Consider the following 24,393-nt stretch of genomic DNA (forward strand, 5'->3'; position numbering starts at 1 on the left):
TCATTTGTTGGCAGAATAAGGACATTATTCCTAAAATGACACGCACAGCCTCAGTTTGATTGACCGGTATGCCGAATTGGTCCTTCGTCGGTTCACAGAAGTGTCCATTGCTTGTATGTTACCTCTCTGCGATAGAGAGCCGGCGACTACGATCGTTGAAGGCATCATTTTGCTAGAGATGAGCTAACCTTTGCTTGCTTCTTTCTCCATAGTGTAACGTATCCAAATGTCAACAGTATTGCTTTTCATGCGATTGGTACTGAAAACCGTCTCTTCGTCCGCCAAATCCACTTAAACCATACTTAACCGTGATTTGATGGCACGTTCTACATCCTTCAGTGCGACTACAATGACCATAAGTGTTTTCAAAACCAATTAACCAACCATTTGACACGCGAAAATAGAATTTTCCCGACGAAGTTCATATTGTTATTCCAACCACCCGCAAGCTCGATGAATGGGAACAGCCTATTGTATATTTTCTTTGAGAACATCGTCCTCATAATATGTTGAAGACAAATAGACGTTTCGAAAACTGAAATTAATTTTGAATTTTCCGCCGGGCGGGAAATACTCCTCTTAGGATTCACAACTCGAATGCATTGGTGAACCGCTGGAGCTTGGCTTTAACAGCCAACTCGTTCCAAAATCCCGCCCATTCCCGGAGCTTCCTCATATCCAATACGTTCAGATTCCCCCCAGTTCCTCTGCAGTCACCCCAAAGATCAGAGCGTTAACTGAAGTCTATTCTCCTGCTGCTACGGAAAAAGTGTTGTAATCACAACAACAGAAAGTTCTCAGAATCTAGCCTTTTCCTTGCAGATTCAACCCCTTCAGTAGTTTCGATCAATAACCGCGTCCCCCAATTTTAAAATCTTAGTGGCAATCTACTATCTGCGTCGATTGAATACAAAATTATCTTCCCTTTTGAGACTTGCTTCCATTGAAAACTTAACCGTTTTTGCGCGGTCCACGTTGGTCTTCCACTTAAATTTTTTGAATGGGACTTGTTTCGTTCGGGTTCGTGGTTGGATGATTCTTCTATAAAGTATGTTACGATTGATATAATCGTGGTTTCTACAGTCTTCCTCAAGTACTTCTTTTACTGAAAATAACTATTTCATTGTTAATAGCCTAAATCTGAAATTATCTTGATACCTCCTGATGGAATTGTCAACAAGGTTCCCTGTGATTTGGGTCATCTATTAACAAAGAGGAACATACGAAGAGAGCTATGAGGGATAGTGTAGGCTGCAGCTGAAAACATCCAGGAGAGATATAATTGATTAAACATTTTCGAATCAAATTGGAAATTTCCTAGGACAAGGGACAGACTGTGAACGAATCTGAGGAATTGACAACAACGACGCCATGAATATCCTACGGTGGAATACACGCTACTCTCATGGATTTATCAGTGGTATTAGCATTAACGGTTTCAGAGGGGGGAGAGTCAAAATAAGATTAGGTTATGTGTCGGTAGGGTAGGGTAGGTGAAGCATTTGTGTACACAGTGTTGGGCTCTGGTCAGGGTACACTGTCGGCCCATCAACAAAAAACCCCCGTCGTCGCAGAACTTTGGGTAAGCCTTCCTACTCTCCAGCCTTAAGGAGCCTTCAATTTAGGGAATTCCTTTTACCAACTGGGGGAGGGTTGGAAGAAGGGTTCGGTCAATTTAAAGAACCCCCTACTATCTGGTCCCTCCACCAATCGAGCTCAATCTTCGTCGCAACAAAAAGAAACCGAGCGTGATGCAATACTGTCTGGAGAGAGCTGTACAAAGTTGTTGACGGCATGCCCTGCCAGATGTGGAACCCCCATTGTTCAACATTAGTCGATTCTTTTTGCAGCTTTGTCTGGTGCTTTCATTTGCTTGAGCTTTTTATCTTCGAGTAGGGCACTGGTTTTGATTGTATAATCAACTCACCGATTAATTTGAGAGCGGGTCACAATTCTAGTTTCTATTTTTTCCAGCGAAAGGCATGAACAATCATTCATTCACTTATACGCTGCGTCACTATGCCAAGTCTACTTTATGCCTGTGTCTCCGGCAAGAACTGCCGAAAGATGAATGCCAAAACCCAACTGAGGCAGATCTTCCGGCATGTCGAATTTTAGCAGACTATCGTAGAAAGTATTCCGGAGGTCTGTACTAAGAATGGATCCTTATGCTACCCGCGATATGATCTCCATCCTCGTCTATCCCTCTAGCGTCTCATAAGGCATGAATCGGTCTACCAGATAATCCCTCGATATTTGTAAGAGATATCTCGGCACGTGGAAGGAATGAACGTGGCTAGCATATCTTTATATCTAATGGAATTAAAGGCATTTCTCACATCAACCGGTACGACAAGAGCTATTCATTGAAATCAGCGGCTGTGTGCCTCAGTTTGATGAACCAGGGGCATTCACAACTTACATGATACTATTGATTTTTCTGGTCTAAAATAGAACAGCAGTGCGTATCGTTTCAGCGAAGCTGTTCCTCGGAAGCATATACAATGGTCGTTATTGAGTAGATAGCTTTCGCTTTGTTAACCAGCACAACCTTCTATAACGAAAAATGCCCTCTTTCAGGCAAACGTTGAATGCACCGAAGTAGGTCTGGGCAATGGTAGAATACCAGTTTATACTATATACTTTCGCCGGGATACTACGGAGTCCTGGCGCCTTCTTATTTTTCACAGAAGAGATTTTATCTTCGAGCTCTTTTATAGAGAAAAGTGGATCATTTTCGGTGCTTTCGACATTGTTGTCATTAACCGGCATGACATGTTCGGGGACTAATCCCCGTACAATACGGTCCATTACAATACTGCTTCCGCAGCCCGGTAATTTCCGTGGTCCACCAATATGCGGATGAGTTTTCACGGCTAGGTGCTCTTCTGGACATGGAAGCTGGCAGTAAGCTATGGCTATCAGGTTCCTAACTGAATCAGCATAACTGTCAGCTGCAGCACCACCACCACCAGTGTGGCTTTACCAATTCAAAAAATTTCGACGAATCTTCCATTTTGACTTCGCGGCCTTCCATGTCAGCTATAGTATCACCACCTCCGGTACATAGACAACGAAATGGCTATAAACAGAGATTCATATCGGAATCATATACCTGGAAGAGGAATTATGAGGGGCAAGATAATCGAAATCCACATTTATACTTCACGTAGCGCTACACTTGTCACGATCGAGAAAAAGTATACAAGCAATTACTAAGTCACCTTAAAGAGGCAAATAGAGCAAAGTGTTCAAGTGTGTGAAACGATAACCATAGAAACCCTTGGGGTAGTCGAAAGCATCTACAGGCATAAATCATTAGGAAATCTGCTAACTACTTCTCATTGAAACTTTTTCCACACTGTTTTCTCCCCTAGTCGAACTACTGTCACCACCTTGCAAGCTATGTGGGAAAGGTTATTCCTTGAAAGAATTTTCCTATAAAGTGAAATGGTATTCAAATATTCGCAAAGGTGTCAATATTGCAACTTTCATGTAGGAATGTTTTCCTTCCATTTGCTGTCGTTAACGTCAAAAAGGACCGACAGTTCCCCCGGCCGATGAAGCTTTCCTTGTCTCTGTCTTCATATCTAAGACATTTTAACGACAAGTTTATAAATTTGGGTATAGAGTTCTGCTCGAATACAATTTAAGATCCCAATTTGCATTCCGTCATCTTAGGGGGCTTTATCTGGCTTTGAACTATGGTAGGGCATATAAACCCTCTTTTCCTGGAGCATCCGGGATCTCATTTCTTTCTACACCACAATGAATGGGTATCCAGAGTAGTTCCACAATGTTGAATCTAGAAACATAGTTCAATCGGTTTCTACATTCCTAAACCATTTTTGAGGTTATCAAAGGACTGCTCAACGCCCCTAATGCAGTTTGAATACGGCCAGATTACTATGCGCCTGTCCTTCAAGCGCTCGTCAATGACCCAGGTTGCCGCCCTTAGGATTCCGTACAGTTTAGTCTGAAAGACCGTTGTGTATTGTTCCATGGTGCTCGGTCTTGAGCCATCGGTGCAGAATAGGTCAGCATATCCACCATCTTTTAGTTCGTTTCTCTAGGTATCAAGAATTCATATCTTCTACCAAATAGATGTATGTGGATCCTAGAGTAAGAAGGCATTGCGAAAACTGGATTCAATTCTCCCAATAACTCTCTAAATGCTGAGTGACTGGTTTACAGCGAAAATTCTTTCGTTTCACCTTAACCCACCACACTATTTATGTATAAGCGAATATCGGCCTAATGATAGCAACGTATATGTACATTAATACCTGAGGCCTTAGTTTTCATCGCAAGGCAAAGGTCCGCATACATAGCCCATAATCTGCAAGAGGTCGTTTCATCTATATCTTTATATGTCTGTTCCAAGGAGACTTCTTGTCTGGAATAACTCCCAGATATTTCAATCAAACCAATGACGCGTTGCGTATCTCTACACACAGTTCCTAGCCTTCGACCAGTAACTAACACAACCACGTCATCCGTTTAACCTTGAGTCGGTATTGGCAGCTTTTGCAGACCGCATAGTAATGAGTGGATCAGTACACTCCACAGAAGTGACGATAGCATACCACCTCGAGGGTAGCCTCTCGTCACTACCGTTGTTAGATAGCGATCAACCCTCACTTCAGCACAGAGCATTTTTCTCTTAATTAAAGTTTTATTAAGACAATGCTTTCAGGCGGTATGAGAGAGCTTTTGAAAAAGCGCGCAGTCAAATTATCCTTCAATGTTAACAAACACCTCCATCGCATACTCGGATTTCAGAGTTGTTTCTTCTATCGTTTTCCCTTTCAGTATTTTTGTGTTGAAAGGCAAGAACCACCAATTCTTCCCCTGATGTTTCTCTTACGAATTCCCCCCAATAGTGTACTTCCAAGATGGTCTATATTGACTCTAGTTAGGAGTTCATGAAAGTACCATCAGGTTTTCTAAAAGAGTCCAACCTGGTCTAATCGTTCCTTTTAAGGACTCTGCACACCTTGCAAGTCTCTAATTCGCCTTCTAGTCCCTCATATTATGCTCATTTTATAGTGCCAACGCCACGGATCCTATCAAATCGGATCCATAGGCGGTGTACTTCCAAGAGAATCTGCATAGACTCACCTGTGAAGTTCGTGATAGTTCAATCCAGTTTTCTAAGAGAGTCCAATTTGGTCGACTCATCCTTAAAAGACTCTGCACAGCCTGAGGTCTATCTTTCACCTTCCAGTCCCTCACGGTGTCCTCCAAAGCGGTTTTGCTTCTAACTCGACTATTCGCCTGCAATAGTCAGACTAAATTCCAAGTAATGGTGATTTGTACCTGAGTTTTTGTTTAGCGCTCGCCAGTGTCTAATCAACTCTAACAATTTTATAGTGCAATTACACCACTTCTTTTTAGTTCCACGAACGTAAGAGCGTACACTACGTTCAGCTGAAATGATAAAATCAAACAACTTCTGTTCTCTAGGATTGCATTTGCTATTGCCCCAACAAATATGCTGAGCGTGCGCATCACAACCTATTAACAGTTCAAGACCATTTGATTCTGCTTACACTACCAGATCCTATAGCTCTTACATCGACGGAGGACACAAAGAATCATAGGTTTAGTAACCAGCAGCAACTATGACGATTCTGCTTTTGCTATTAACCTGGTATTGTAAGTTGACCGCAACTAGGTCCTGGGAAGAGAACTGACTCAGCATGGTTGCCTCTAACAATTTTGAGACCAGAACGCGGACTCTTGATTTCGAGGATCTCTCATCGAGGATAACCTTTGTCCTTTTATTGATCCAATTCTTTAAAGTTAAAGCGTTAAAACGAACCCATGGCTCTTGGACCAGAAACATGTAATGTCAGTTCTGCAACTTTATCAGCCTTGCTGCCAGTAGATAGGAGAAGGCTTTGACATGCAGGTTAATTTGACAAACCTTTATGTTTGTAGACATAAATGTAGTCTAATGTGAAAATCAACGTTAACTGACGAGTCTGCTTTGTTCAGGGTGGATTTCGCCGGAATTACCAGCTTGTCTTCCTGCATCAGATTTCTCTGGATATCGCCGCGCTTGGTAACGTAACAACGCCCATGTCCTCATTCCCAAAAAAATTCGCCCTCTTTCGCAGTGCTTCCCGATATCATCAGCTGGGCGCTTCCTAGTTTCACGGTGCCCAGGCTGTATGGATCTTTTTCCATTTCTTTCGCTTTTAATGATGGTAGCGGAAGAGAAGTTTCTGACAGGCAACCCTGTAGTCCACTCGCTGTTGCGGCTAAAGTTTCCTTCTGTGGAGCCTTCCGTTCACTTATTTTGGGGGAATTAAGCAACATTATTACCGGCAGGCTGGCCATAGACAGATTACCAGTTTCTCTTAATAAGGGAGTTCCTGTACTATCTTTTCTCTCTAATCGCGCCGTAGATATTGCGGGTGATTTATTATAACTTGGAGAGTTACAATTCCAGAGGTTCTCGTATAAGTTTTTGTCCTTCACCTTTGTCCTCTTTCTAGCAATCTCCAGCTTGTGAACCTGACTTTTCCTACAGTATTTTACTAAAAACATTACCGAGTGTAGTTAAATAAATATGTATGTGTGAACTATGTTCGTTAAAATACATAATTATGTTTATCCATTATATTGATACCAAGTTATCTATTGGATGAGGTTTGGCTGTACTACTTGTAGTTATCCAGGGGGTGTACCTGATAAGTTATTTTCCGTTTTAAAACGTTACAAACAAATTCAATCTACTTAATTTCTGTGACTATCGAATTCTTCTCGATGTGTAGAACGAAGCACATACTTACGACAATATACATACAACCATATACAACAAAGAAAGTACTAATTTTAAGCTACCAAAAGCTGACAAATGAGAACAAAACATTTAAGATTATATTACGATTACCGCGAGGATTTTTTACAGTCAAACTAACAATAATAACTAAACAAAACCTTAAATTATTGTAAATATCAATTAAAATTTTGAAAGTAGTTAAATCGAGGAAATTTATAAAATCACTACTGTAAGAAATACAAAAGATGAGAAATTTAAAATGTACTAAAACTACTGAAACTGCTATATACGCTAAAACAACTACGAATTCTGCATTAGACAGTGAAACCATGTGAAACCGATTGAATACTTTGAAAAAATTACGTTCATTAGCTAAAAACGAATTTATATCAATATAAAAACGAAAAAAAAAAAATATTGTAAAGATATTCGAACAAACAAAAACATCTAATATGAAACCAGATAAAAAGTCTAATCTAGATGTAAGTGAACATAATATCTTGATGAAGAGTTTATTGTTAACTTCGATATTATTTTCACCCACAGACCGGAGGGAGGTATATTAGTTGTTAAGAGACTACATATAAACATATTTAATGCCTTCCTTTTCAAGTAAAATTCAAGATTATCTAAAAGAAACGAACAAATGACAACAATTGATTCAATCGACTTACGTATCATTTTAAAACCAACATGCAACATGTATTTCTTAGGACATATTTTATAAAGTCAAACATCTAACTGAGAAATTCGTTAACGAAATATTTTATGTAAAAAAACTGTTGAATGACTAAAGAAGTTTCAAACTGTATATTTAAGTAATATTTAAAAAAAATGATACAGGACAATAAATCAGATAAGATTTCATGAACTTGAAGAAATTGAGTTTTATTTAGTAGAGGCTAGAAAAGTTCGCTTTTGGTTGAAATTAATTATCGATATTACACCGTTGATTGTCGTCTTGCGAACCAAGCCGCCGATAAAAAAGCGTCAAGAATGCACTGGCCCGCCGCGTGTTAAATGGTGGTTAGTTCGTAAGAAGAAAGAAGAAATGATCTCACTTATGCGATTACCGATCATTATGAAAGGGAAAGAATTGTGGAACCTAGATAAGGATACGATCCACAAAGCGGCCTATGGAACATTCGGGGTCAACAGGGCAGGTAAGCGGTTCATCAACTGAGATACTTGCTTTTGGAATAATGATGTTGAAAGAAAGGTTCGTGAAAAGAAACGCCTTACCACAAGTTTCTCAACGATAAAAGGCTGGGCAATTGGTAAATTTATAAGAACGCCCAACCGGGAAGCAAAGAAAGCGATTGCTGTCAAACGAGAAACTCGGGATGGCGAGAGAGATCTGTATCGATTTGTCAAAAGCTGACACGAGCGTGCACAGGATATTCGAACACTTCTGTTGCGTTAATCACAAGAATGGTAATTTGCTTACCTACCGATGAGCAACGACGGAAAGATGTCGTGAATATTTCGAGCAGATTTCAATGGAAGAATTGGCTCATCCTCTACTTCTAAAAACATTGCGGACATTTCAGTCCACCTGTCAGCGCTACTGAAGTGGATAATGTGGTGGACAATGACATCGCATCTGAGTTGTGAAAAGCGAAGAGCTGGGACCCAACACTGTGGCTCACTGGATTCTTCAATCAGGTTATTGAGGAAGATAGAGCACCATCTGACGGGCAAGAAAGTACTACGGTTTGAATATAGAAAAAGAAAGATATTCCAGCAGAATGTTCAAATTACCATCTGAACCGATTACTGGCGACCGATCCCTATGAAAAAGGCACAATCACCGTCGATGGCAGTGTCCTGCCCAGAACTGACTAATTTGAATATCTCAGGTCAATGCTACCATTCGTTATGAAATCACTTCGCGCATTAATGCAACCTGGATGAGGTGATGATCCACAACTGGTGTTCTTTGTAATCGACGTATCAACGAACATCTCAAATCTAAAATTTATCGCATTGTCGTCCATTCTGTCAGTGTGGTTTTGAGTGTTGGTCGACTATCATCATCAACAACGGCGCAACAACCGGTCTAGGCCTGCCTTAGTAACTCCAGGCACCCCAGCTTTGCGCCGAGGTCCACCAATTCGATATCCCTGAAAGCTGTCTCGAGTCCTGACCTATGACATCGTTCCATCTCAGGCAGGGTCTGCCTCGTCTTCTTTTTCTACCATAGATATTGCCCTTATAGACTTTCCGGCCTGAATCATCATCATCCATATGGATTAGGTGACCCACGCACCACAATCTGTTGAGCCGGATTTGATCCATAACCAGACGGTCGTGGTATCGCTCATAGATTTTGTCGTTATATAGCTTACGGAATCGTTCATCCTCATGTAGGGAACCAACAATTCTTTAAAGGATTCGTCTCTCGAACGCGACCAAGAGTTCGCAATTTTTTTTGCTGAAATCCCAGGCCTCCGAGGATTACACACAGACTGGATACAGGCCTTGTATAGTAAAGGCTTTGACCCCATGATAAAACGTTTCTAGCGAAACAGTTTTTGCAAGCTGAAATAAGCTCTTTTGGCTGCTAACGACCATGTGCGGATTTCATCGTCATAGCTGTTGTCCATTGTCATTTTCGACCTTAGGAGAAATTATCAACGGTCTCAAGTTGTAGTCTCCTATCTTTATTATTCTCGTTTGACCAGTGCGATTCAATGTTGTTCGTTCTTTAGTTTTTGACACTGAACTTGCCACCATGTACTTCGTCTTGCATTCATTAATGCAGAAGAAGATCTCACGCCTCCTTTTCGATCTGGATTAAAGTAGACTGTGCATATTGATTTATTCTTCCCATAATGTCAATATATGCCAGTAGTTGGGTGGACTTGAAGAAGATGGTGCCTTTTGCATTCACATCTGCATCGCTAATCACTTTCTCCGGGGTCAACTTAAAGAAGGCACGTGATAGGGCATCCTCTGATCTTAAACCGTTGTTGATGTTGAATGGTCTCGAGAGTGATCCTGCTCCTTTTATCTGGCCTCGCACATTGGTCAAGGTGAGCCTAGTTAGTATTGTTGATTTTGCCGGGACATCGAATTGTCTCATGGCCGTGTACAGTTCTACCCTGGTTATAGTGTCATAACCAGTGATGTTCGCGGCGTGGGGGCTATCCGATCTAGCGACCAGCGCAGATCCCTCCAGATACGCTATCGAAAGCTTTCTCGAAATGAATGTATAGCAGCCTGCTCTCTGTCGATCAAGTTTTTGAGGTGTTCTTTGATGCGTTCCAGGATATTTTATCCATTATCTTTGTGACGGGAGGAAGAACGCAGATACCCCTCCAATTGTCACACGAAACGTGCCTTTCTTTGGAATCTTAACGATCATCCCCTATTTCCACCCTCTGGGGAAGATGTCGGATTCCCAAGATGTCCGTTCAAGTAGAAGCAGCAAATTTGCAGTGACTACAGGTGCAGCGACAAAAAACTCGGCGGGGAGATCCGCAAACCCAACGCTATTACTCCGGCTGAGTGCATTGATTGCCGAAATGATTTCTCTTCCGCTTGGAAGAACAGTCTGTATCCGGTGACCGGCTATCTCATCCACAAGAAGAGGAAACTCACCGGATGTAACATAATATGTTTAAAAACCATGGTGAGGTGTTTTTCCACCAGAAGTCAAACGTTAACGTCCTTCACAAGATCATCCAAAGATTTGGAACCACATACAAGTTCTTTCGTGATGCGCTATACAGTTCTGAAATGATTGCGATCTACAGCATCTTTTTCCCAAACTACGCTGAACTTCTCGGGATTTCGCTCAGTGTCTGAGTTCGAGCGCATCACGCCCACCATCACTCGTAACGGTCAGTACAGCCGTCAAACCCTTCCGTTCATCAATCTGCTTCCACGACTCCTAAGTTAGCTAGATCTTATGACGCCGACGTCGACGATCTGTGCAGTCCCTGAGAAAAGAAAATTTTTGATGTAGACCCAATGCTCATCGATATTCTCAGGCGCGTTACTCAGTAGACCTGCCGCTTGATCAGCAAGATAGCTCTCACCGTCGAGCGACAGCTGGGTCGTACAAGCGGTTGACGTTGAACTTTAGTGGCTGCTCCTCAACACTGCGAAAAGTGGCTGACGCAATATGCAAGTGAAAGTAAGCCACCATTAGATGGTGATGCCTTTCAAAGCCGGTGTCAGCGCCTCTTTTGTTACGCATATCCAGAAGACAACTGCTAAATCTACTGCTGATCGCGAAGTGGTCGCCCTGATTGTTTGTACGGCGTCAGTCAGGTGAAAGCCAACTGTCCTTATGGCGGCTGTGCTCGAACAATGTGCGATCAATGACGAGGCGGTGTAAGTTGTTGAAATCCACGAGCTTCCTATCATTACAGCTACGGTCGGCAAAACCGTGCTTCCCCGTTATATGCCCCAGGAAGAGGTTGTTAGAGCCCACCTTTCTTGAAGTGCATGCGATTGTTCGTAGAAACGATTCTTCTCCACTACATCGGAAGTATCCGTTGTTGGTTAGGATAGTTCAGTCAGTACAGTCTCCTTAACGTAGACCGGAATCTTGCAGTTAGAAGTCTATCAGACCTGCCTCCTAGACCCAGAGAGCGCGCCTTTTACTACTCGGCTTTCCAGAGTACAAACGCACATTGCCGCAAGACGGAGAGAATTAATCTCCAGAGTCCCACCATATTACTTCACTTAAGTCCAGAATGTCCAGTTTATATCGCTGGAATCCCCGCTCAAGTTCGAAAAAGTGAGGACCCTTGCTACTGTTCTCGAGGAGCGTACCCACATTCCAGAAATCAGTCATAGTCTATTTTCTATAGCCAAATGTCATTAGGCGTTGGCGTTGTTGGCGTTTCAGTAGCAATAAAGTTTCAAAATTTGCAAGTTGCAAGCCTGGAAATTTCTACTGCATTTGTTCGTCTCTTACGACAAGCAGGGAAGGCTTTGAGTGAATTCTTGAGCCGCACCTCGACCATAAAGTCGACAATCAAATTTCCTCTGGCAGGCACATTTGATGTACTCATACGTGGTCAGATCTTCTTTACATTCACTTCATCCAATCAACAGGCAACAGAGTTTTCCACTTGTATCAGGGCGTCATCGGGGGGTCTGCCAGTTCGCAGGCAGGACTTTGGAATGGGGTGTTTTCATCCCCGGGTTTTGGATGATAATCCTCTTCAGGACCTTACCAAAAACCGCAGAAGAGATATGGCCCTGTACGATCGAAAATTACTTTCCCTCCCTGGTGACTTCAGTAGCACAATAAGTCATTTTATCCCAGGTGAGCCCGAGATGAACTTCACCATGCCTCTTCGATCTCACACTCGACTCGCAACTTCTTCATCTGAGCAAAATATTCCACTCAGTTGCACTCACGCATATTCAAACGAATCATTGTAAGTCGGGGACACATTCCCATTAAGCAGCATGGCTTCAATTGGAGTATGGTCACCAGTACTGCACCCAACACTTTCCATGACTGGACAAAAAAGCCTTTGCTGCAACATTCACATACGTAACGTCAACATCACTGACGCCCTTGGAGCTCTCAAAAGTATAAACATTTGATGGGGCATGCAAACAAAACAAGTCGTACTTGATATATAGGACTGGCAGGTGGGATTGCTGGAAATACAGTGATTGTGGAAATAATGGCTGAGGAAATTTTTTCACCACCAACATACCCAGTATGCATTGGTGTCGGGTTTTAGGAAGTCGATACATTTCTCTCTCGCCGTCTGGGCTATCCATTCTATTAGCAGGATCTTTGTAGTGAGCTGCGCGGATATTCATGGTAAATTTTATTACAAATTTGTCGACATCGTAGGGTGAGTTATAGAACCGTCCGCACCGTCGGCATCTTTTAAAGACCAGTATAAATCCTGGTCGTAAATAATAATAAACGAAGATGCATCTGCACATCTTCTTTCCTCCGTATGACCCTTATAAATATTCCATATCTCGTCATACCCGACTCAGGTCAAATGTTTTCTTTCACGACATGTCCTGTTGTTGAATAATAAACGAAGATGCATTTGCGCATCTTCGCTGCTCAGAATGACCCTAATAAAAGGATTGGATTTTACGTAGATAAGAAGGATTTTACGATATTACAATAGTCTTGTTTCGATATTACAGTACGGAAGTACTAAAAGAAACAACTGTGTAACAATGACACTAAGTGTTGTTACTTAACTGGGTGCTTTTGCTGTTGCGGCAAAGAAATGAATCGAGAGATTAGTTGGGACAACAATGGAATTCATCAACCGCTTGACTTCTTCAAAGATGTCACGCACACACTTTCAGGAATGGCAATGGTAATGTTTGAGTTCCTAAAATGTAGGACCTTATAGTCAATTTTAACAGGTTGATGTTCCATGCCGTAACTCTTGACCCTTCTACATTTAGTTTCTTGCTGAGCGCACATGCGATTGATTCTTCCACAAGTTCCTCCATTTTACCATTGAAGGTATCGATATCTAGGTTATAGACAAACGTTTCTACGGATTGCACTAACTCGATTGCCTCCTGATCCTTCTATGGATCGAGAAATATTGGTCATTTTTCGGCAGGAGCGGGGCCGGTTTTGCACGTTGAATGAGTCGTACGGACTTGAATTTTTTCGAAGCTTGTTAAGTGGACTGATAAATTTTTGCAAGGTATAAGGTTGTGTAGAGTAATCACCATCATCCTTTACAGGACCTATATATTGTTGCCAGTTACTCCTTGATGGGGCTTAGAGCGTTAGTCACACACGCCATCGTTCCTGGTTACCTGAAATGTGCTTTAGCTCTTCCCAAGAAATCCTGAGACGCCTGCACTCCTTTTCCACAGTTCTGCGTTGGCGGCCATCTTGGGAAAGTGGATCCCATTGCATGACGTAGCCAGCAATCGAATTGTCGCCTCTCTTTAATGTGTGACCTATTCACTGCCACTTTTGTCTTCTGATCACAGTGCGTACGAGTAGCAAGACAGTGCGTCGACCTAATTCTTCGTTTATGATATCGTGGCTTGGTAAGTAACATGACAAACTTTAGAATTATATTACGAGTAATGCCATTTGATTACATTTTTTATCCTTCGTATATTATTATTTGCGTTTTGAATAAATTGGCTTTGAGAACCAACATCAGTCAGCCACTACTAATTTAGTTTCAAGCTTGGGATTTCACTTCAACTTATCTTTTCCGCAGAATAAAGAAAGGCTCGGTTGATCCTTAACTCACAAAATATGAACTCTCAAGTGAATATGCTTTATGCTACAAACGATGTTGAAAATTTAATACAATCTAATAATCCATAATCCTGGAATCATTTATTAAATGATAACGTCTTCAACTGCTCCTTACCATATACTATTTGAATAAAGTTGAGTCTGATGATTTGTTAATTATCATTTGTCTTCTAATAACAGACAGACAATTTATCTACGAAGATGAGGAGTTAGATCTTCGTAGATAAATTTTGAAGACGGCAGTCGTAACTATCCGACTTGAAATGTAAATAGCCACATCAGAGCCCTCCATAAAAGCTACTGCAAAAAACATCATTTTAGATGACCGAATTTCCATATTTATTTGCACTGACAACGCAAGGACGAAATCACGTCGAAATGTAGGGAAAAACTAATCGACAAGGAAGACATCACTAACATTATCTATCTGTTGAAATATTTATGTACGTACAAATGTATAATAGCACTCGTAACATATGTTACATGTCGCACATTTAACAGTTATAAATCATCTACTCCTGCAGACTATCTAAATGACTCTCCCCATATGGGAGTATATAGTAGTCAGTATTTTACCCACTCGCAAATATTTTACGATGCTTCATGGAAACCACAAATCGAAATGAGAGTGGAAAAGCTGGCAAATAATTTGTCTTCATGTCCATACACTATTGAAAGGGGGGAAAGGAGGGAGCTGAAAACTCTGGGAATTGTTGCAAATACAGTCGATTGAAGTGGAAAGTATTTCTAGCGGTTAGATTTGGCTACATGAGTTGGTAATAAATATCTACTGAGTCAGGACATCGAAAATGAACAGCTTAAATGCATGATGTTTAATGAGTTTTCCTCTGTCAAAGAGCAACCCGGAAAATTCGTCATGGTTGAAATAAAATTCGTAGCCAATTATCATAAGCTTGAACCATCGGCAGGATTAATGTCATGATCGAATTTCAAGCTTTAAAGTTGTGTTTTCATAATCTATCTGAACTCAGAAATTCAGTGACTATAGACTATAAACGCAGAGAAAATGAGAAATGGAAATTATAAAATAAGATAGATACGAGTACTAGAAGATACAAATTAATTGCCCTGTTATTTTATTTCGTATTAACGGGCATATTATTACTATTGTCATACATGGCTAAACATGCTACCGAATATTAAATTTAGTATTTGTAGATTATCTTGATCTGAGCTGTTTTGATGACTGAGTCGATCTCAAACTTTTATAGAAAGAAATTTCTAATAGACCTTGTAGCACTCAAGATCGGTATCTCGTTGATTCTATCATATATACCCGATCTTCTGTGATATGGTTCACATAGATTCAAACGAAAATTTCGAGCTTAAATATAGGAAAAGCGCAGCGAACTATAAGCACCTACCCTTGATGTTATGAAACATTCTAGAAGAAATTAATTTTATAAAACCTTCGCATGTTACTTAGTATTTTAATCCATTAATAGCCAAGGTTTTAATAATAATAATCGTTGGCGCAACAATCCATATTGGATCAGGGCCTTGAAGTGTGTTAAAACACTTCATTAAAGACCGTAGTGTATCGTACACTACAGCATACTATAGGAGGCAATGTGGTCAGCATTGCGCTCGCCCGAGATTATTACCCTGATTTGACTCAGGTACTCATTCACAGCTGAGTCGACTGGTATCCGACGTCAAATCACGATACAAATCCCACTGCCACCAGTGAGATTTGAACCACGACCTTCCGTACGATAGTCTTGTGCTCTAACCACTCAGCTACCCGGACACACGCTGTCATAGGCGGCCTTAAAGCCGATGAAAAGATGGTGCAACTAATGTCCATATTCCATCAGTTTTTTCATCGCTTGCCACGGAGAGAAAATCTGATCTGTTGTTGATTTGTCTGGAGTGAATCCTTCCCAATCCCAAGGTTTTATTATACAAAAATTGATAGTTGATATTTTTTTCCCTGATGCTATGCTATTGCTGGTTTAAAGGTAAACTGGCTGAGGGACAGTCGATAGATTGGTGTAGCCTCCGGTCTCGAGCTGATAGAGAGAACAAGCTCATTCCACGTATATACGAGTAAGACACTAAATGTAAATTAAACTTTTTCGAGAACCTTGACTTTTCTACAGTTCATTTGTATATAACATCAAAATATTTTGGTTGATTTTGGTTGAGAAGTTGGAAAAACTATCAGAGGGTTTCTGTTCGCCCGTTCCTATCCACAGTAAACCCTGATGTGTTTTTGCCATAAAAAGTGGCAAAACAAAGACTTATTTTTGAGAAATCTGGAGAGAAAGGGTAAAAGTGCTACACGCACGTGAAAAGAAAGTAGAAATGTAGCTTCTAGCCCCATGAAGAAGTTAATCTTGATGCTACTAAATACTGGTCTGGTGAAAAATGACATAGCCCGGTGGCATTTCATTTTATTTTATTTTTTAGATTTTAACTATCTATGGTGTCCGCAGCACGTGGATCACGTCTTTCACAATGTTTGACGAACAACTGATAAAGGATTCTCTCATATGCATGCTGCGTAGCTTCTATTCATCCTGTTTAACTTCTCCCAACATCTCCATTATCCTCCTGGCTAGGTGCCCGGAGAGAGCGAGACCAGCACGAAAGAGCGGGACTACTTTACACTGAATAATTGTGTAAAGTAGGTTATGCCTGCTCGTGACGACACATAAAGAGTTTTGAATATATTATACAATTTGACATTTATTTCTAAAAAAGAAAATATTTTTCTTAAATAAAAACATGGTTTACAAATTAATTAGTCTAGTAAAATAAATAAATGCTACGATTACTCAGTGTGAAGTCTTCCCGCTCTTTTTAATTGGCCTCGTGGCCGGCTGTGATCTTTCCGGGTGCCTGGTACAGTTCCGCCACACTCCCTTAAAAACAGATATTCCCCCCTCAGATTTTCCCGAGACAACATGCTCTTGAACGTTTTCAATTTTAATATAGAATATAAATTTTTCAACATTTCGAAATGATCAATAACTTTTTCTTTTTGTTGTTGCTTTCATTATGCATTGTATGGTTCGGTAATAGGTCAGATTATGCTATATGCTGGAAATGCATTTCTTCTCCCGATAAGTAATGTCATCCATTCCGATAATCCTGGGGAGAAATGAAGTTATAGGATTTTTGTTGCTGGGTAAGGGCAGGTTCGATGAAGGACCGCCAAGCCAGGCTGTGGTGGCTCGATGGCTAAGAAAGCAGAAATTTGACTTTCATCCGCAATTTAGATATTTTTTTAAAAAATATTATTTATACCAGTGCTTGGAACGAGTTTTATTCAAATTTCGAAGTTTTTTCTTTCCCGAGTTCGTATTCAGAAAATCCACCCGGATTCAGTGGAATAAACTCATTAAGTCTGAATTAGGAGGAGTTAGGACGTGGGAGCGGGTGGAGTTATAGGCGTAGCGTGGGTTTTAGCTTCCTTTGTCTCTGAAGTTGGAGTGGGTAGTTTTGAAGGTCGAGAAGAAGGTTCGGTGCGGAAGGTTTGCACGAAAAGGTGACTCAGCGGTCACTCTTTCGACTTTAATTTTATTGGTTCTATTTTTATGACATATTGGAAAGGAAATCATTTCAGGAGTCCGGGAAAAAAATTTTCAAAAGAAAAAAACTCTGGACTGCTGGTTGGTTCTAGTAGAAGTACCATAATATGATAATTCTAGTTTAAAATTTATTGACTACTTTGAATTTGTTTTTTTGTCGAAATAGTGTAAATATAACGAGTATGACTTAAATATTTGAGACGTTATACTCGGAATTCCATCTAGAGAATTCGGTCAAACCCGTGGAGTCGGCATCAACCGTGGACGTGCCCTGATAGAGAGGAACAACATCCAGTCGAGTGGATTATCTCTTTAACGCCTCCTTCATTTTTAAATTTAGAGATTTACATGTGAATCGGCAACCGCTGACCGCAACGAAAGTGGAAGCTGAGGAGCCACACGCAAAAAACAGAAGAAACGTCGGACGGGTGGTCGGTAAAAGTAGATTGGGCGACTTGCAGGAAAGGAAACGAATTATTGTTAAATTTGGGCTTTCGATCTGGGTAAAGACTGACGAAAAATCAACCAATCCAATTACGAAGCTAAATACTCGTCGAGGACAAAATCGGGCCATTCTTACTACTTAAAAATATATATTGCTATTGCGTAGGTTATTAGAAGAATCTGTAGATAGCTTGCCACAATATCGAGCAAGTTTGCAGAATGATGAAATTTCAGCATGGTTTGAACTACACCGTGTGAGTGCTCCAGAACCTCTAGGGAAGCCTTAAAGGATTAAGGTTCAGTAACTATAGCTGACAATACAATGGGAAATACAACCACCTTCTCGAGACGCCAAATTTCTTTGATTTTCCGAGCCAGTGGCTCATAGCTCAATCCCTTCATTTCGGCAAAAAGCTGTCCTGGACACAGCGGCCTTTTCGACAAATGCAGATTAACAAATGGCTATTAGATCTCTTTGCGGTAAAACTAAGAGCGTTGCGAGTCGACTTGGTGGATGTTGATGCATAATGTGCAGCAGACTTCTAAGATCGATACCAGCATACAATTTGATATCATATGTATAAGTACATCTAGTGTGACAGCTCCCACTGAGCATATAAACAATATTTGATTACAAAACTATGCCGTTAATATCATTCAGTATTATGACTGCCGCCAAAAGCTTTATTAGTTTGGGATTAATGCGATACAGCTTTTGGACATGGATTAGTCAGGTGTGCGGGATGCTGTCAAGGCACCCGATCCAAACCAGGACCCTCCGGCTTTTTGAGCTGTTTACGGATCGTCCAATCCCCTCCTTTGTAGCATATGCAAAACTCATTCTCGGCCCTTCGGCGGTAATCCACTCAACATGCTTACCCTGATGGGCGGCTAATTCTCCTTGCTTTTGTTGCTGAAAATTGCAATGCCTGAACGGTCAACTCCGGCCAACCAGGATGGCCCTTTGACCATCGCCCTATCCATAAGTTATTACACATCTTTATATACAAAGTACCAATAGATATATACCAATTGTATTTCAACTAAAGAATACATCGCAAGCCTTAAGTAGGACACTATCGGTCAAATTCGACTATTGTCCAGGTAGAGGCAATGCGATATTCTTTGTCGTAAAATTTTAAATAGTATTAGAAAGCATTTATACCTGTTTGCTTGGCTATTAGCTAAGAAGGAAAAATAAAATAAAAGTAAATGTATTGTAAAATTCTTGAGTGGAAAATTGTACCTAAGTAAAGGCATACTAAGCTAATACCCATGTTCATTCGAAGACATCTTCTCTTAACTTCTGGGATTGTACTTTAATTAGGCCATTAAGTTAGGATACGGCAGAAGAGCACCTGCCTACAGCGCATCAGGTTTCATCGATTTTAAGAGAATAGACACCAAATTACGTTTACACAGCCATGATGACTGCTAGAGCCATATAGAATTGAGTCACGGATGAATTTGCCCGTCCTCTTCCGATAACATTACAGAACTGTCTTATCAGAGCTGCGAAAATCAAAGAAGGGAAAAATATCGATCTTATAAAACTAACTCCATCTGGCTGTTTTCTAGCACCTTGAAGAGTTTGGATTGCATCTTTGAAAATCATCATCGGTGAAGTTACCATCAACCACATTGACCTTCTAAGAAGTTTGACACTACCGATGTAACTCTCACCATTTGCTTACCACTGAAACAATATCGGGAGAATGAAATGTCGCCTTCCCCATGGGCATTGCCCTGTTTGGGCTGCCTTAAGGTTTCGTCCCGCTCATAAGCATTCGGCTAATCGCCATCTTGTTTCGGTTGAGCATCTGGTCGCTTACCGTCGACTTCGTTGTTCAGACCAATTTTGGCAAGTGAATTCTCGTTAGCATGAGCTACATGATACCATCGAAGATGCCCTTCTTGCAATTTTTCCACGATCGATGCAAGCCCAAACTGATCGTGGATATCCTCATTTCGGATGTGATCAACGCATGTTGCGCCGCAGGTCCAACGTAACATCTTCGTCTTCATTACCGAGAGATACTGTTCATTGTCTTTTATAGTGGACAAACTCTCAGAACTACATAGAGCGACTGGGCGGACGACACTACGGTAAATTTTGAGACGTTCGTTGATACGTTGATCACAGAGGACACCAGTTGTGGAACGTCACTTCATCCAGGTTGAGATCGCGTTGCATGAGGCTATCATTCCACTTTTGGACAAGTTGCTCGATATCACTTTTACTATTACACGCTACGAAAACATCATCTGTGTAAATCGATGTTAAGGCGCTGGACTTTGTCCCGTGTGACAGTATCTATAACCAGAACAAAGAGAAGCGGTAAGCGGACAATTACTTGATGAATACCAACGGAGACACCAAGCAGTTTTGACACCCGTAACTCTTTGGACTTTATTTTTCGGATCATGGTAGAGCAATTGAACCCATTGAAAGCGTTTTTCTGGTACTAATTGTCGTTGTAAAGCATACCAGATGAGTTCATGTGGGACATTGTCACACGCTTTCTGAAGATCCAGAAATGCAATTTAAACAGGGCGATGTTTCCCACGGCGTTTCTCCATAAGTAACCGCGCAGCGTGTATTGTGTCAGTAGTTCCACACTTCTTGACAAACCGTACTTTTGGAACTATGGCGAATGCGTTCGAAAATGTTCATGGTATCATATAATTGAACATTCTGCAGGACTACCTTTCTTTTTCCATATTGGAACTGTGGTGCTCTGTTGCGACTCAGATGGCATTCTACACTCCTCAATGACCCGGAGGGGGAATTCATTGTGATGAGCCCCAGCTTTTCGCTTTTCAGACCTTAGATTCGATGTCATCAGGTCCTGTTGCTTTCCCTGACTTAATTTGTTTTAATGCTACCCCGACTTCAGTCGCGCTGACAGGTGCAATTGCTCCAAATGTCAGCAATTCTTATGGAAATATTACCGCCATGTATCCATGGTGGCGCGTCTGTCTATAATCAAAGTACTGTTCTTGTCATTAATGCAGCAAAAGTGTTCGATATCCTGTGTGCGTTCTTGTCGGCTTTTGACAAGTCGATATAGATCTCTCCCGCCATTCAGAGTGTCCTGTCTATCGTAAAGGTATTTATAATGGACCGCTTAGGTGTCACCGATCGGTTTCTATGTTTCCCTGTTTGTATTCTTATAAATTTGCAATTACCCAGCGTTTTATCGTCGAGAAACTTGTAGTAGAGTCGTTTCTTTTCGCGTACCATGCTTTGAACATGGTTATTCCAAGCCAAGTGTTGATGAACAGCTTATCGCTTGGTAACCTCGAGTGCTGCATGGGTCGCTTTGTGGATCGTCTCTTTAACTTGGTTCCACGATTCCTCCATATTCGTAATCACGTCAGTGAGATCATTTCGTCTTTTTTTTCACGAAGTTGCCACCATTTAATGCGCAGCGGGCCACTGCGTTCCTCGCGTTATTTTATCGATGATGAAAACGGCGGTCAACGATCGATGTTAAAGATGGTCTCATAGGAAGCGGCTTTTCAGTCAGCGACAGCGTGTTTTGAGGATATAGTCGATTTTAGTTTTACTCTTTCCACTATAAAATGTAAGATGAGGAGCCTATTGTTCGATAAACGAAGTATTCACACATCAAGGTCATGAGTGTCCGCAAAATCGACTATTGGCTCGCCCCCTTCTTCTGTCTTTCCATCCACATGACCATTAATGTCGCCCGCACGATATACTCATCAGCAGGCCCGTGGCAGGTCTTTGCATCGATAAGTTGCCAGAAGGTATTGGGTCGATCTGACTGTGTTGTGTAGGCAGTGAAGAAGTGAATAGTGCAATTAGCGCATACAATGGTGAGTTTAATCAGCCGGTAATCCTATCCCTCAACTTCCTTAATGGCATCACGGTAACCCTCAGAGATGGTAATGCCAATACCGCATTAGATTTGTGGGCTACCAAAATAGAGAAGTTTATAGTCATTTTTATCGTGTTCGCATTTTATGATACCAGACAATCGGGTTTCTTGTAGAGCCACTTACCCATTTCTCGATAGGGCTGGGCCCGCGCTACCGCGTCAATTGAAGCTCTATCATTTTTCCGGGACTTAGCAGTCAACACGATCATTTTTTTTTAACGACATGGGATGCATTTTCTTGGTCGGCCTGTCGCGGGACCTCTTACTAAGAGAGATCAGTTATTGGAATAACTCCAACTATACTTTATTCATCTCTTTCGCTGATCTCGGCATTTTAATTTTGTTTTAATAAAGATAGTGCCTCAAACCCTCCCCCTTTATCTGGGTTTGGGGGCAGCATGATATATAAATAATATAGTGGAGTTCATTAACTTATTATCGAGCACCGTTTACTAGGTTAAACAACTCGGTGGCGATAAAAAGAGCATAAGAAGTGTGTTAGGTGCATCAAAGCCGCTTCACGCTTTCTTTGGTTTTCATTAAGTAAATATCTACACCTCGCAATAATGGCGATCTCAAGCCACTTGTACTAAATTTGCAATGCTTACGCCATGCAGCCCAATGTACGGCCAAATACGGAGAAAGCAGGGTTTCTAAAAGTCAACTCTCATGACTCACATGCAATTACATTTTAATGACAGTCTGTCTAGAATTGAGTGCTTAGATCGGTGTTTCCCTTCTCAACACATGGTTAGCCGCCCCATTAAATTAATACGCGTATCAGCACAGTTGGCATAAAGTGGTGCTCTGTGATTGCGTCTTTGGTCTGCCGCCCTCTGTGATGACTAGTACTGGGCGTCCATTGTCAAGAAGTTTGAATATACAAGCCAAATAACAACAATCGAAAAATTACTCAACAATAATGGTTTCACTCGTTACACAATTACCTGGAAATTGCTCCATTTAACATTTAGTAAACTTACGATTGCTCGAGCTGGTATTTCTACCGTGAGAGGACATCGCCCTCACAGGAAAACTCGTCACTTCACAGGCCAAATATTTACTTTTTTAATTTCGAAGTAAATTATTGCTTCTTCATGAAGTCTGTACCGAGTATTTGAATCGTATGATTTGTGTCGAAGGACAACCTATCTGACTTGAATGAATTTTGCTCTACTTTGTCTTGATTTTCATGCGATTATTTAACAGGACAACATTCCAAATTGTCATTTGTAGCGAGGTTGACTGAAAAATTATTTCAATACAAATAAATATTAAAGCACGGCAACAAGTTTAATCTAATAACGGAGCAGCTGCAATGAGTACGCTCGAAAAGTGAGCCTTGCAGCTTATCCTGAAAGCACTTTAATCCCAGGCCCAATAATTTATCCATGACACAGTCATTTTCATTGCTTCACTTGTTGGTACTAGTTGGCTGGAAGCGTCCTTGTTGGGCGCACAGATTCCCAACTCAATTCTGAAAGAGTCCACAATTCACATTAGCGTATTCCCTTGGCTCCGCGTGGCGGGCAGGGCGACGAATAAAATAAATGTGCCACAGGAGTCCTGGAGGGTTGGAGACCCATATGCAGTGCTTTTTCCTTTAATCCCCTCAGTTCAACTTGAAGTACTTATAATTGGAGTCGTATTTCTTTTGAGCACATAGTTCCGGGCGAAATACCAATGGCAAAGCCCGGGGGTGAAGAAAACTGACGTGCTGAACTCCGTGTTCATTCAAGGCGTCCTTTCGCCTTCAATAGAATGTACTCAGCATCTTCCGAGCGAATAAGTTGGTAGATTTGGAAGCACTTTGACCAAAGCATTCATGTTTGGGTACACAAACTTGGAATGATACTTAGAAATGTTTTCAAATAAACTATTTCGTTAGAATATCTTTGGTCCTTTTTATTCTTATTTTAATTCGAATCAAATTTGAATACACGGACTAGCTTGAATTTTTGTTGGAAAAATTTTAGAGGGTTTCCCTTAAATAATTCCGAACTCAAAGGGAGCAAATTTTGAGTAAACTAGGACTTCGAATATTAGCGAGCGACATAATCAGGCTTGCATATAATAATATAATACCTTTACTAGGCATTTTTTGTGCTTTGTTCCTGATTGTTGAGGTTTTGGAGCTACTCTCTCCGAGCTCTCTCTGGGCGGGGTTTTTTGAGTTCAAATCAGTTCGATATTTAGGATACACTCATGAGGAAAGTAAATTACATTCATGCGTTCCTTAAGACTGTAAAGGAGAGATGATTTCTAGTTTCCATTCGATTTGACACATTGCTAATAGTCAACCGTTACAATCTAGGAATAAAATCTTTCTACAGCTCTAAGACCAAGGTTCCAAAGTTTCACCATCGATTGTTATTATTACAAGATTGCATAACGGACAAAGTAGCTAAGATAATAAAGTGGCTAACTAACATAAGGTATTGCTTTAAAACTAAATTTGGA

At 41.0% G+C, this 24,393-nt stretch overlaps 1 protein-coding gene across 1 annotated transcript in view; it reads left to right on the top strand.

The window, feature by feature from the left end:
• Positions 1-7,638, top strand: part of LOC119646940 (lachesin) — a 182,025-nt gene extending 174,387 nt beyond the window's left edge. The window contains exon 13 of the mRNA XM_038047630.1: positions 7,109-7,638. The gene's annotated coding sequence lies outside the window, so the exon portion shown is untranslated. The remainder of the gene's footprint in view (positions 1-7,108) is intronic.
• The last annotated feature ends 16,755 nt before the right edge of the window (positions 7,639-24,393 follow it).

Source organism: Hermetia illucens, chromosome 1 (genome assembly GCF_905115235.1).
Source record: "Hermetia illucens chromosome 1, iHerIll2.2.curated.20191125, whole genome shotgun sequence".
NCBI lineage: Eukaryota > Metazoa > Arthropoda > Insecta > Diptera > Stratiomyidae > Hermetia > Hermetia illucens.